The sequence below is a fragment of the Phyllostomus discolor genome, chromosome 3, assembly GCF_004126475.2.
Source record: "Phyllostomus discolor isolate MPI-MPIP mPhyDis1 chromosome 3, mPhyDis1.pri.v3, whole genome shotgun sequence".
Taxonomy (NCBI): Eukaryota; Metazoa; Chordata; class Mammalia; order Chiroptera; family Phyllostomidae; genus Phyllostomus; species Phyllostomus discolor.
In genome coordinates, this window is record NC_040905.2 from 23,863,673 (window position 1) to 23,876,979 (window position 13,307).

Genomic DNA, 13,307 nt, shown 5'->3' on the forward strand with positions numbered 1-13,307 from the left:
ATTTCCATTTCATTGTAGGCAAGAACATTTTTATCAATGATGTCTGTGAGATGTATTGTTTAGGGAAAAGTTCACAGGAATTGAAGTTGAAAGTAAACGTCATGCATTAGAGCAGACTAGCAGGGTGACAGAAAGCCAACATCCCCTCTCGGGTCTACTGATGACCACCTGGGCTGGTCACACAGCTTTGTTGCAGAGAAGTCTTCACTATTAATCACAGGGAGAAAGCTAGTTCTATTCCACAAGGGAGTGCAATGGTAAAACCATATCAGAGATGTGGAAACCCTCTGTATGCCTTACTCACCAAATTATATAGAAATAAAACAAGGCTTTGAGAAAATCTGGCGTCTTGTCTTGATACAACCTCTACTACTTGGGTAACTCTGGACAAGTATCTTAATCTGGCATTTTCACTGCCATGTAACGTGTAGAGGTAATCACGTAGAGGCAGTGCGGTAGGATGAAAAGGGAGGATGCTTAGAGCAGGGAACACTTAGATTCCAAGTACAGATCCGCTCATACTTGTATGACTGTGGAGAAGCTAATTAATCTCCATGAGCCTCAGTTTTCCAGTGTGTATAATGGGCAGGATGATGATAATGCCCATATCGAAGGATGGTGTGAGCACCACATGAAATAGTTCATGTAAATCTTTTGGATACATTAAAAATGTTTTCAGCATCAAGCAGCCAAAAACACATCACTGGATCAAACTAATAGGGATTTAATTTCATCCCACATCAGAAATGTCTGCAGGTAGGCAGCTGCTGGTTCGTCACTTTGGTGCTGGCATCTCTGTAGTTTTCTTGGGCTCTGTCTCTCGGCCACAAGTTGGCTGCCAGAATTCCATTCATCATGACTACTTTCAAAGTAGGTAAAATAAAAATGGGGGTAGGGGAGGAATCAGATGTGCCTGTTCCTTTTCTCAGGAAAGGAGAATTTTCCTAGAGTTTTTCCCTGCATCTTCTCATGTTATCTTATTAGCCAGCACTGGGGGGAGATTGGATACACATGGCCCTGAACAAAGTCAGAGTTTGGATGGCAAGGCAGCACGGGCGAGCAGATTCTGGGCCACAGCTAACAGAGTAGGTTACAACTTGGCACCTAGTAAACTCATTGTTAAATATTGTTTTTTTCATCCTTCCTCCATCAATAAACTAAATAAATCTTTCCAGGTTTAATAGTCTGTGATTACGCATGTATTATTAAATTATAGCCAGAGATCAATACTGTAGGAAACATTCTTTAAACTGACCTATTTGAAGATAAATATGACAGTGAAAAATCTGATGCATGGAATATTTTAACTCTTTATTTTGAGATAATTTCAGACTTGCAAAAAAGTTGCAAACAATAGCACAGTGGGTTCTCACACACCCTTTGTTCTGCTCTCTAAAATGTTAACATATTCTATGACCTAGTAGGATGACCCACACCAGGAAAATAATACTGATCCAGTGTTATTAACTAATCCACAAGTCTTTATTCGAATTCCATCAATTGCTCCACTAACGTTCTTTTCTTGTCTAGGATCCAATACAGGATCCCACTCCACTTATTTGTCATGCCTCCTTAGCCTCCTCCAATCTGGGTATGAAATACTTTCAAAGAAGGACATATTGTGCCTGGAAGATTAAATGGTTGATTCACTATTGCTGATTTAATAATCTTTTACATAGAGAATAAACACATGTTTCAGAATAAAAAGTGTAGATGATGAAGCTACAGCTGAGTACAGTATAGATTCCTGAGGGCTTTCTGCATCTCGTTCTGGGTCATACTAAATTTCTCCTTGGACCATTCTTTTACCCATGGCATATACATTCATCATGCCACATTGGGTCGATTTTGAAGGTTCCAGATGGATGCATTCAAAATATACCCTCAAATAGTGATAATTAGCTAAATAGCTACAGTATCACTTACTAGAGGATTTTAATACCAAGTGCTTGGCGATGCCTGGAATAGCAGACTTCTCACATTCCCCTGTGAGGTGGCAGCTGGCGGCAGAGCAGGTCGCGTGCCAGAGGCCATGTGGCAAGGCAGCAGGGACTGAGCCAGGGCTCCCCACACCGCCTCCTCGCCTCTCTGCCCCACTGCCTGCCTGCTCATGGAATTAGAATGATTTATGATCTTGGCAAGCAAATTTAAATATTATGCCAATATTTTGGATCAATTCCTGGGGGCATTTCCCTAAACGATGCATCTTATTGACTTTTTCACCAGTTTGCTGTTTTGATAAATTGTGCCTTGTCTGCCTTGAAATGGGAGTCAAATAAATCAAAATGCCCCAATTTCTGGGCTTTGATGTATATTTACATCTCTATGTTTAGTCCACACCGACATCCCCTGGTTGATGTCTCCAGCACCGCCGTAGCCACGGTGCACAGTGATGCAAGGCTGAGTGGAGCCTCGCCTGGCTCAGCGCTACCAGTGGGATGCAACGCGCCGAGAGTACAACTCCCTGCCTGCACCATCACCACTGACCACACAATCTCAGAAGGGGGCAGTGCACCATCATTCAAAGCTCTAAATGTTGGGGGCTTTCTTTGCTTTCTGCTGGTGTTCTGCACCGTATTTCTAGCCTGGATATGAAGAATGAGCAAATCTGAGATGAGGTAGAAGATCTCAGGCACATGAAAAAAGGACAACCTTGTTTAATGGTATTCTTTTTCCTCTACACCAGTGGAAAAACAAAGACAACAGATTTCTGACTCTGATACTGGCTAGACCGTGGACTTGTTAACCAAAAGCAATGGGACATGTGTATTTTGAATATTTTTGCTATGAAGTCGAAGAGGTAAAAAGGGGACAACTGTTCTTGAGGCGAACATGACCAAAAGTACTAAAAACATGCAAATGGGCAACATTACATTTCTTGCCATATGCACACTTATTACTCCTTTCTTAGATTAAAAAGAAAGCTACTTCACAAATAAGCATATGGTATATTTCAATATAACCTCTGTGCTTGCTTTTTCTAGTGGCATCTACTTTTGCCATGAAATAGTTATCTTCCATGTTACATGATATTGGAGCCTGATAGTTACACGTGACTAATAAAAAATGTTGAAAATCATAGTAAATTAATTAGCAAAGGTGAGCAGTGAAGAATGAAAATACAACTTCTCCAAGAAATTGCTTACTTTTTTTTTAACTCAATGAATCTTCTCCAAATTTTTCACCTGGTATTTATATATGTGCTTGCTGGTTTTACTGTCTCAGTTTTTCCTCATCCCTAGAGGAGCCTGATACATTCACAAGCAAGTTTAGGAAAACATATGCGAAACATCCCCTGTGGTTCTTGGGCTTAGGGAAACAGTTTCCTAGAGCTGTCGCTGTAGCCTACACACACTGGGAAGGCTGCGATTGCGGCGGCACTTCCAACTCCCAGGATAGCAAATCTGAGCCCAGGCTTAACTTTCGTCCTGCCGTGTGCTATGGCTTTTGGGAAGTCAGTACTACATCACTTCATAGTAATTTAAGGCATTCTTTTGAATGAAAATTATAGATTTTTAAAACAGAAGACAAAGCAAGGGTGCTTAGAGGAAAACTGCCCTCTTCCCAGACTGTCCCGCCCGTCATGGCAGAACGCAGCGGTGTGCTTACCGTGTATTGAGTTTCTTCATTAGTGTCTATCAACTAGAAAAGTTCAGTTCTTTTTCCTACCATTTCTTTGGTTTGATGAGGGTACAGGAAAAATATGAAATAAAACTCGAGACAATACAGTTTGCTTCCAAACCTCACCAAGGTCAAGGTTGAGAAGAACCAGGAAGCCCACGCACAGGGCTTGAGCAGATAGATCCCTTTGCAGCCCCAGAAGAGCAGGGATGCGTGGGCATGAAACTCCAGGTCCTGTCTACGCGCGAGAACATCTTTGGGAGTGCGGAGTTCCTGTTCACGGAGTTCTGCTTCCTGAAACCAGACTGTGATGTTTTTGGCACCAAGACAAGCCATAAACAATTATTTTTAAAGGGAGGGAAAAGGAAATTACCCACTGAAAAAATTAATGCTCTAGATTACTCTGAAAGCAACGCTGAAGCAATGAAAAGGAAATGGAAGAAACAGATTGCTTCCAACGTCAACATAATCCTACCTCTTAACGACTTCTTCTGTCCACATGCTCACACGTTGTACCTGCCCAAGACAATGGACAAAGCAGCCGGGCTAGGGAGGTGGTGGTCCAGAAGAAAGATGAATGATTTTCATGTTTCCTACCTCTTTCATTTTCCCATTCATGTGCTAGTCTTGTAACTGTCTAGTATCTCTGGTCGCACTGAAACACAAACGACTGGTTATTTTTTCTGCTTCATTCCCTAGCTATTTCTAGCCTATTTCAGGTTGCTAAAATATTTCTCATTTGACATTTTATTATGTGGGAGTTAGGGTTTTTTTGTTGTTGTTGTTCAATGAGCTTGCTGTACTATATAATCTATGATTTAAAAGTAAGTTTGTCCTCATTACTACATCTTTTACCACCCCATTCTCTCCACCATTTATTCCAGCAGAGATGGTGATTCTTGCAGTGAAAACCCAGCTAATGCCCAGGACTCTGCCTTCCTGGCTCAATGCTGACTATGGGGATAACCGGATGGCACCTGTGCTCTGTAAAATAGTAAGTTCCTGGGTCCAAAAGCCTTATCCCTTAGTTTTTGCATTGCATCACTAATTATTCAAAACCCAAACAAAAACAGCTTGGAAATCCCAGTCTATTAAGTGATGATGAGCTTGGGAAAAACCTTAGCAGAAATATAGTTGAAACCTGGTGAATCCTGATAATTTCATCCAGGATTCTCATCTCGTTGTGTTATTTTTCTGCTTCTACAAAATGCAGACCATTCAATTGTACTGCGATAAAAAACCAACACACCTGTGCCTAAAAATGAATACATAATCAAGCATTCTAAGGTAAAATATGTTTTAATACCCCTTGGAAGTAAACGCCACAGCCAATCGTTTTTCCATGAGATGGATAATCAGAAAGATTAGCTGGGGCCAGGGCGTGCCTTGGAAGTGTGCGTAACTTGGTGTCAAACCACCCAGATGATTAAGGAGAGCGGCTCACCCCAGGCCAGCAGGAGGCCAGCAGGAGGCCAGCAGGAGGCCAGTGGTGCCTCCCACCTCTGCCCTATATTTACTTTGCGACGCTCTGGACCTTAGTTTCTTCGTCTTTAAAAATCAAATGTTTGGGGCAAACTGTCCCAAAGATCTCTTCTGGCTCTGCAGTTACACTTCTATGGCAGCCGCTGCCTCATTTACTGACGTCGCGGAGTAAAATGCTCGGTACCTTGATTTACTCATCTTCCATTTTCCAAGAGAAAGGCCAGTTCCTCCTTGGGCACAACACAGCACTGCTGATGCCAAGCTCTCTGCCCTGTTGGCTCAGGGTTCCCCAAATTTTCCCCATGGGAAATGCCTACTTTCCTTTTCCACCATGCAGCGTTCACTGGCTTTGTTTCTCTCCGGCTGGGTTAGGTCTCCCGCTGCAGCTCTGAAGACAGCCTGTGCAAACCTCCATAAAGGAGGCACCACACTGCACTGAGGTGGTTTGTTTCAGTCTGCCTCCTCCCCATCTAGACCCCCAACTCCTCATGAGAAGTCACCAGTCTTCGTCAGGATTTAAGTTCCGAGGGGGCAGCGACATTGGTTTTTTTTTTTTTTCCCTGTCGTATTCCTGATTCCCTGGCATAAAGTGGTAGTTAAATAAATATTTTCTCAACAGGAGAATGAATGAATGTGTTACTTAATATCTATGAACATTCATGTCATCAGTACTCCTCTGAGACTAGCATTTTATAAACATTGAGCAAATAATTGGGGTTAATGTGAAATAATTTACATTTCCAGAACACATACTACTAAGCCCAGAACAAATTTTATTTTAATTTTTTAGAGAGAGAGCCTTAAAATGTTTTTAATTTTTCAATTACAATTTACATTGAACATTATATTAGTTTTAAGTATACAGCATACTGGTTATACATTTATATAACTTACAAGGTAATCCCCCGATAAGTCTGGTAACCCCATGATACCACACATAGTTATTACAGTATTATTGACTATATTGTTCTTTACTGTTGGTCTATAACAGTTGTCCCAATTTCCCCCTGTTGCTCTTCCCTGCGCACCCTCTGGCACTCAGTCCACTCAGCCACACCAGCCAGGGCCCAGAAAAAGTATTTTTCATAAAGCCTAATGTCAAAGCATAATTATTTTGTGAATAAGCCCAAGTAAAATTTTTTCTTCAACTTTAGAAGCTTGTCAACATCATGTACTAAGTTATTTCAAAGGTGGCCAATGGAGTCTGGGAAAAATCACATCTAAGAAAGATGAAAAGTAATTTCATTATCACATTTTCCTTTCAAGCCCCTGGTTGAGTTTTAGTAAAATGACAGCCACGAACGGTTTTATGAAATCATTTGATAGTACTGAGTCCATAATATTTGTGGATTCCATACTATTTATACTTTACTTTTCAGGTTTAACAGGCTTTAAAAATGTGGTCTGCCATTAATAGACTTATACCAACATAGGATTAAACCAATTACTTTAGTTCCTGACAACCTTATTTCAATTTTATGGGCAGGAAAAGCCTAAGAAGATAACTACTAGTGTACAGAGTGTAGCTTCACCTTTGCGAACATCTATGGGGGGATCAGGGGTTGAGAGTGCCCACCTCAGGCTCACATGTGGGCCACAGCTATCGTAACAAATCCAAGAACGATGACCTGTGAGCAAATGCGTGCATTGCTGTACTTCGAATATGTGTAGCGTCTATTCTAATAATATACATATATTTTAAAGACTTCATAAAATAATAATAGCAGTCTCTCATGTGTTTTCTCAATCAATAGCTTCTAAAATTGTAACCCATGTATAAACCCATCATATGATTTTAAAATTTACCAGGGTTAGTTTTATTAATTTTTTTCTTAATTTAAAAGCAATTCAAGTTAATTATACTATAAAATATATTTTAAAAAATAATTCACTCACACATGACCCCTGTTACATAGGGGCAACCCCTGTAAATATCTGGCAATGGATACATTTTATTAAGTCTATGTTTTCAACCTCCAAATGGGACCATACTACCTGTGACTGGCTTTTTCTAATGCAATAGGTTGTGAAAAGCTTTCCATATCATTAGATACATTTTGATAACACTTTAATTGCTGCACATCAAATAAAAGCACCATAATAGATTTAGCTAGCCCTTTGTTTTGGATATTTAGCACATTAGTAAACATTCATGTATACCAGGATTTGCCACCTTCCATATTGGAACACCATGGGCTGGATAATTCTTAGTTCTGGGGGTCTCCCCTGGGCATTGCAGGATGTTTGGCACCATGGGGGTCTCTACCCACTGTGTGCAGTAGCACCGCCTTCCCCAAGTTGTGACAACCCAAAATGTCTCTAGACATTGACAAATATTCCCCGAGGAACACAATTTTCCTCAGTTGGGAAGCACTCTGTGGATAAATAATTGCGTATATAGTGGATGATTTCCATCCAGTGTTTTCCCAGAAGCAGCACTGCTGGACCAAATCATGAGCCCTGTGAAGGGTTTGCATGTGTGTGGCCAAATGGCTGCTTCCGAAGACAGGTCATGTCAAAATCCCACCCGACTGCAGTGACACGTTGTGTTTCTCCCTCTCACCAGTTCCTTTTTAAAAAAGGAACTTTCTATGCTAATCAGAAGGTATCCCATTGCTGTTGAAAATGCATTTTTTAAACTATTGGGGAAATGAACATTCTATAGTATGTTTAGTCCTTTCCACCCTCAAAATAATATAAATATTAAACTATATTTTCTAATTGCACTTTAATCTTTTTCCTGTTTTTTTTAATACTTAAATAGTTTAAGCATTTGCCTTTTTAATTTTTAACTAATGGGGTAATTTTCAAAATATTTTGATGTTATAGGGGGGTTGTGATTTTTGGATGAATGGGGCCCGGGACCAGCTCATTCACTACCTTTCACTCTGCTTGCTAGTTTTACTTGGCTGTTTGAGTCTCTGATTCTTCCTTGCTATTTTTTTCCAATAACATTTGATCAAGAAAGAGGTACTGGCCGAGCCAAACAGAATGTAACTGGAGAAAACAGAAACAGAAACCATTTGACTTATCTGCTCACTTGAAAACAGGAATCAATGAGTTGTGGGCAGAAAGGAACATGTACAATAAAGGGGTTGATTGAGATGACTCGATTTGGGCTGAATTAAGCCTTATTCCCACTTGGCTCCATCCTTCAGTCCTTGGAGATTTGTAGAGTGCCTTAAGTACACAAAGCGTTTCCACATATGTAACCTACTTAACATCCTCAAAAGAGCCTGAGTGGAAATTCTAGTCATTCTCAGTTTACTAATGAGAGCACAGCAGTGCGGTGGCTCCGAGCCACTGCACGGCTACTGGGCGTCAGAGCTGGAAGGCAAAGAAAATCCTTCCTTCTTCGGGATCGTACCACCTCTATCTCTACTACAACGCCGGCCATCTTGTCACAAAGGGTTTTTGTTGTTGTTGATGCTGAGAAAATAAATCTGTACAGGGCTTTGGCAGGAATGTAATTCAGCTTTCTGTTTGTCACAGTGAACTGATGTCTTCCGGACTCGGTGACTGTACTTGGGATTAGTGTCTGAAGCCTGAGAGCCTCCTAGGAGTGGAGCAAGAATTTGAAACCTTCTTCAAAAAATGTAAAGGCATTTAAGCGCCCAGGTTGCAGAGCTGCACAGCTTTAGTCAATTTCCTCCTAATGGCCTCCTTGGAGTTACTTCACCGTCACTTTGATAACTTTTCCTAACCACAAAACCTACCTTTCAAGGAAAAAAATATCCACACTCTTCTAGGAAAGGATTCTAATGCATGAGAAAGATGTAGAATTTGAAATGACAAGGCAGCCATTGTTCCTTTATCCCTGATTCCCAAATCCACACACACACCGATTTACTTCCTGAGGTTCACAGAAATACCAGTTAATCTATTCTCTGTAGGCACTACTGCCGACTAAAAGAGAACTGGCCACCCCCAGCTCTCTTTCCAGGCAAAAAATACTTAGAAACCTTCCTATTTACCCTTCTGCTCAAACTACTGACTCCAGTGCTATATAGAGAATAAAAATTAGGCTGGTAATTTCTTTTTCTTCAGTTGGTAACTTGCAAAACATTTCCCCCTTTTCTTTCTCATTATTAGCCCATCAAGGCTATTTCTAGCATTAGATAATGTTCAAGAACACAATGAGTTCATTAAAACACTTGAGAATGAGAAAAGAATTGACTAGAAATGAATCTCTTAATGACTTCTATTATACATTTTTACAAGTGGCTCTTGGCAAGTCATTAAAAATGACCCACTTCACACTCAGAGCCCCCATTTTATTGTGGGGACTTGATCTTTGAAGTCTTTCTTTTCCCTCATTAGTAATGGCCCAGCTAGTAGGACCAGAGTCATATCGCTTTAAACTATTGGTATCCAGTGCTGATATTTCACAAATGGTCCATTTGTCCCACCAGTTAGGGACTTCCTCGGCAAGTCCTCATATAGCCACAGCAAGATAAGGCTATTAGGACTGAAGACTCAGACTCAAACCTGTCTTTTTCTTGGAGACGGTGTGGACTGGGAACAATTTGGGTGTAAGAAATACAATCAGAACATGCTTTTCATTTTTGTAGCCCTTTGCTATCCACATTTTTGGCCATCTGGAAGCATCATTACTGACCAGACCAAATATTGCCAAATGGGTAACAATTGATTATTAAAATGAAGAGAAGACAAAGAGTAATATTCTTTCAGCTAATACTGAGATTCTTACAAGGAGAGGATAAGACTGAAAATAATGTTATGTTATCATAAAACTACAGGAAATAATTCCATTTTATATGAGGGTAGAAAGAGATGTTTAAAAAACATGGTTGTTGAGAGGGTTGGTCTTTTTTACTTTCTCTTGATGTAAGGAATTGTTAAAAATTATGTACGGAGCTTACATTTTTGGAATGAAATACATTTGAGGAAAATATTTGAAAAAACCACCTAGACTTGTAACAACAAAGAAAAGAATCTGAGCCATGTCTTGGGACAATCCTTCCAGATTTCAGAAACATGCAAATCAGTAGCTAGACTAGAGGGCTTTGGGGCTCAGCCTGGAACTATGGAAATTCTCAGTATACCTGGAAATAACAATGATTTGGTCTGAGCCAAATTTTCATGAAGTACATGTTTTTCATGTAACTGGCTAGTAAGGGAGTCTAGAAGCTATTCACATTCATTCATTCATTCATTCATTCATTTGTATTATCCTTTCTCCCTCCTTTTTCCCTTCCCCTCCCCCCTCCCGCTCTACTACTACAGAAAATCAGAATGCAGTTGATTCAACAGATGCAATAAGTTTTGTTCTGGCTCAGGCATTGGAATGCAACAGGTTTCTTCTGTGATAATCCTTCTCAGTTTATTTCATCAATTGTCCTTGCAACAATCTGTAAACTGTCCATCAAATTTTATAGCATTCTGATTGGCTAATACTATGTGTCTGGTTATTTCTTTTTGGTTAAGAATTTGTATTGGCTCAGTGATGCTTATAGACAATTTCCAGATATAATGGGAAATATTCACCTTGGCAGAGAAAGAAAGGTAAGAGGCCAAGGCTATTTCTCCTGGATACATCTTCTGAAAATTGTCTTTGCTTAAATTGTAAAGTGAGGCTTCCTAAGCTTGGCTGCCCACGTAAAGTATAGATATTTGCTGAGAGCTTTATGCTTCCTGGTGTGCAGAAACTGCCTTCCCATAATATGGGTGGGATGATGTAATTTTTATTTGTAATCAGAAAGAGAGAAAGAGAACAATCTCCCCTCCCCCAACACACACACCCAGCAGAACTAGCCAGATCTTGGAAATCCATTTTTATGCCCGCTCCTTCATGTTTTCAATGCCTTCATCCTTTCCTTCCTTTGTTCTTCTCTTTTTCCTTTTCTTTTCTTCTCTTCCTTCAAAAATTCAGAAATCTTGAGCAACAGCAGCAGATGAGATTTTGTAAAAACTAAGAAATAAACTTAAGCTATTCCCCTTTATTTTCCCATCATTGAATATTCAAGAAAGAAAAAAATATGTAGTTACAAACTGTGTTAACCAGTTCCTCTGTCATTCCCCTATTTGCATCTAGAAGTCATGTACTTTGGCTCCTGCAGTGAACCGGGGATTTCCTACTAGCAGGAAGTGAAATGCACTTGAAAACAACTTGATAGTATTGGGGGCAACACTGAAAAGGCCAAGGGTTGAATCCTTTCCAGAATCACTAGTAGAGCCTGTTGAGTCCAAACAACAGAGAAGAAAGCCAACACTCTAGTGAGTTGATACTGTTTGTGTGGGTGCACGGGTGTTTATTTCCCAGTTGCTAAAGGATAGCAGTGCTACAGAGGCGACTCAACATTGTTTCTCTTAATTTGTGGAACAGCATAGTTTTTTCATTGATATTGGGTTACATTAGTGGTAGAAATTCAAAAGCATTGGTTGCTCAGTTGCAGACTTGTGAATCAATCAAATTATTTTTAATCCAATATGTACATAAACTTATTGAAATCTATCGCATCACTTACACTGAATTCACCACTTCAGCGGCACGCCAGCTCCCTACAGCCATCACCAGTGTGTTCTCCCTGCCACTAAACTCCCATACACCAACTTTTTGCAGTTTTTCAGCACTAAGTTCAGGGCTACTATTAATGTCTTGGGCTTTCCCACTGTCAAACTGATCCAAGTTTCTGTCCTTATTAAAGTCAACTGGTAGCATGTCCCCAGTTGTACCTGCCACAGGCAATGTGTTCAAAAACTCCATTTAGGCTATGGTGTGCAGCCACGGCGCAAGACATAGGCACCTAAAGTAAATGCTGGAAGAGGTGAAAGAAATCGCCAATCCAGTGATTCTCAAAGTGTGGTCTTTGGGAAGGCGGTAGCAACATCACCTGGGACCATGCTAGACAGGCGACTTCCCAGACCCCCACCCCAACCCTGCTGAATCTGGGAGGCCCAGTAGCTTGCATTTAAACAAGTCCTCTAGTCGATTCTGTTGCTCATTCATGTTTGAGACCCGCTGATCTATTATATCCTATCCTACTGGTGAGAATGCTGAGACTCGTGAAAGTTAAATGAGTTTATCCACAACTTTAAACCGCACTGGTGCTGAAATCAAGGCTAGAACCACATCTACTGCATAGTTTAGGGCTCTCCATGTTCCAGAAAACATTATTGCTCATCATGTCGTAGTTTGCTGACCCCGTCCCAAACAAATACATCCAAGTTAGTAAATACACAGCTTTAGACATGGGCTAGAGATAGTGAGAATTGAAGGCTGTTGCTCTAAAGCAATATGTGTTATTATTACCTGACCCCACTATTTTTACTCCCCCTGCAGATAGCTACACCTTCTAGGAAACAACATATGTACTATCAGAAAGAGATTAAATCACTTAACTAAGTTTGATTAATAGTGTGCAATGAGATCACAAGTAATAAATTTGTACTAATTAAAGTTCTTAAGGGGGAAAGCAATACAACATAGATCCGTGGATTTGATCTCTAGAACAAAGAGCTGTGAGAATCTGCTGTCCACACCTCCTTATCTGCAAATGAAAAAAAAGTCACAGAATTTTGACAAGGAGGAGGGCTTTTCAGACTTGTTTTATGTGTGCACTTTAGAGCTTTTGATGAGTGCTTACAGAAAGCCAGTTGTGATCAATCGCTCTGCTAAGTCACACATTCTAACATTAAAAATGTGTATCATCTAAAGTTGAGGTCAAATATTCCCGTTGATTGCCCTTGAGCTTGTTCAGATAGCTGATTATTCACTTGCCAAAATAAGCTCTCAAATAAACAAATGGCCTGCTGAAAGAACAAAGCAGGAGATAGTCAAGTGCTTAGTGAATTCATCAGTCACAAACACTAGAAGGGGAAAGCAAAGATAGAGAGTGTGTCCTAGAGAGCTTGCGGCTGGCAGGGCCTAGCCCACGCCTACTCCTGAGGTTCTGCCCTCTGGGCAGGCGGATTGCAGCCCTCTGAGTCTGGCAGCTTTCCGACGGCCCAGTACGACTTGAATTGCAGTAACAGAAATGTTCAAAGTCTTATCACAACAGAAACAACTTTGCCCTAAAGTTAACATTTTGCTGAAGAAAAAGATTGATTAAACCAAGGACAAATCCCTGGATACATCACTCTGAAACAAGAATGACGGTGAGTGAAAGCGCAGTCATCTCTGGAGCAGTTTACAGTTCCCCAAGAAACGTCTAGAAGGATAATTTATTGTTGGTGAATTTGGA

General features: G+C 40.5%; 1 protein-coding gene across 1 annotated transcript in view; it reads right to left on the reverse strand.

Annotated features, from left to right (window-relative positions):
• Nucleotides 1–13,307, reverse strand: part of FBXL7 (F-box and leucine rich repeat protein 7) — a 336,987-nt gene that overhangs the window by 120,659 nt on the left and 203,021 nt on the right. The gene's annotated exons all lie outside the window — the stretch shown is intronic.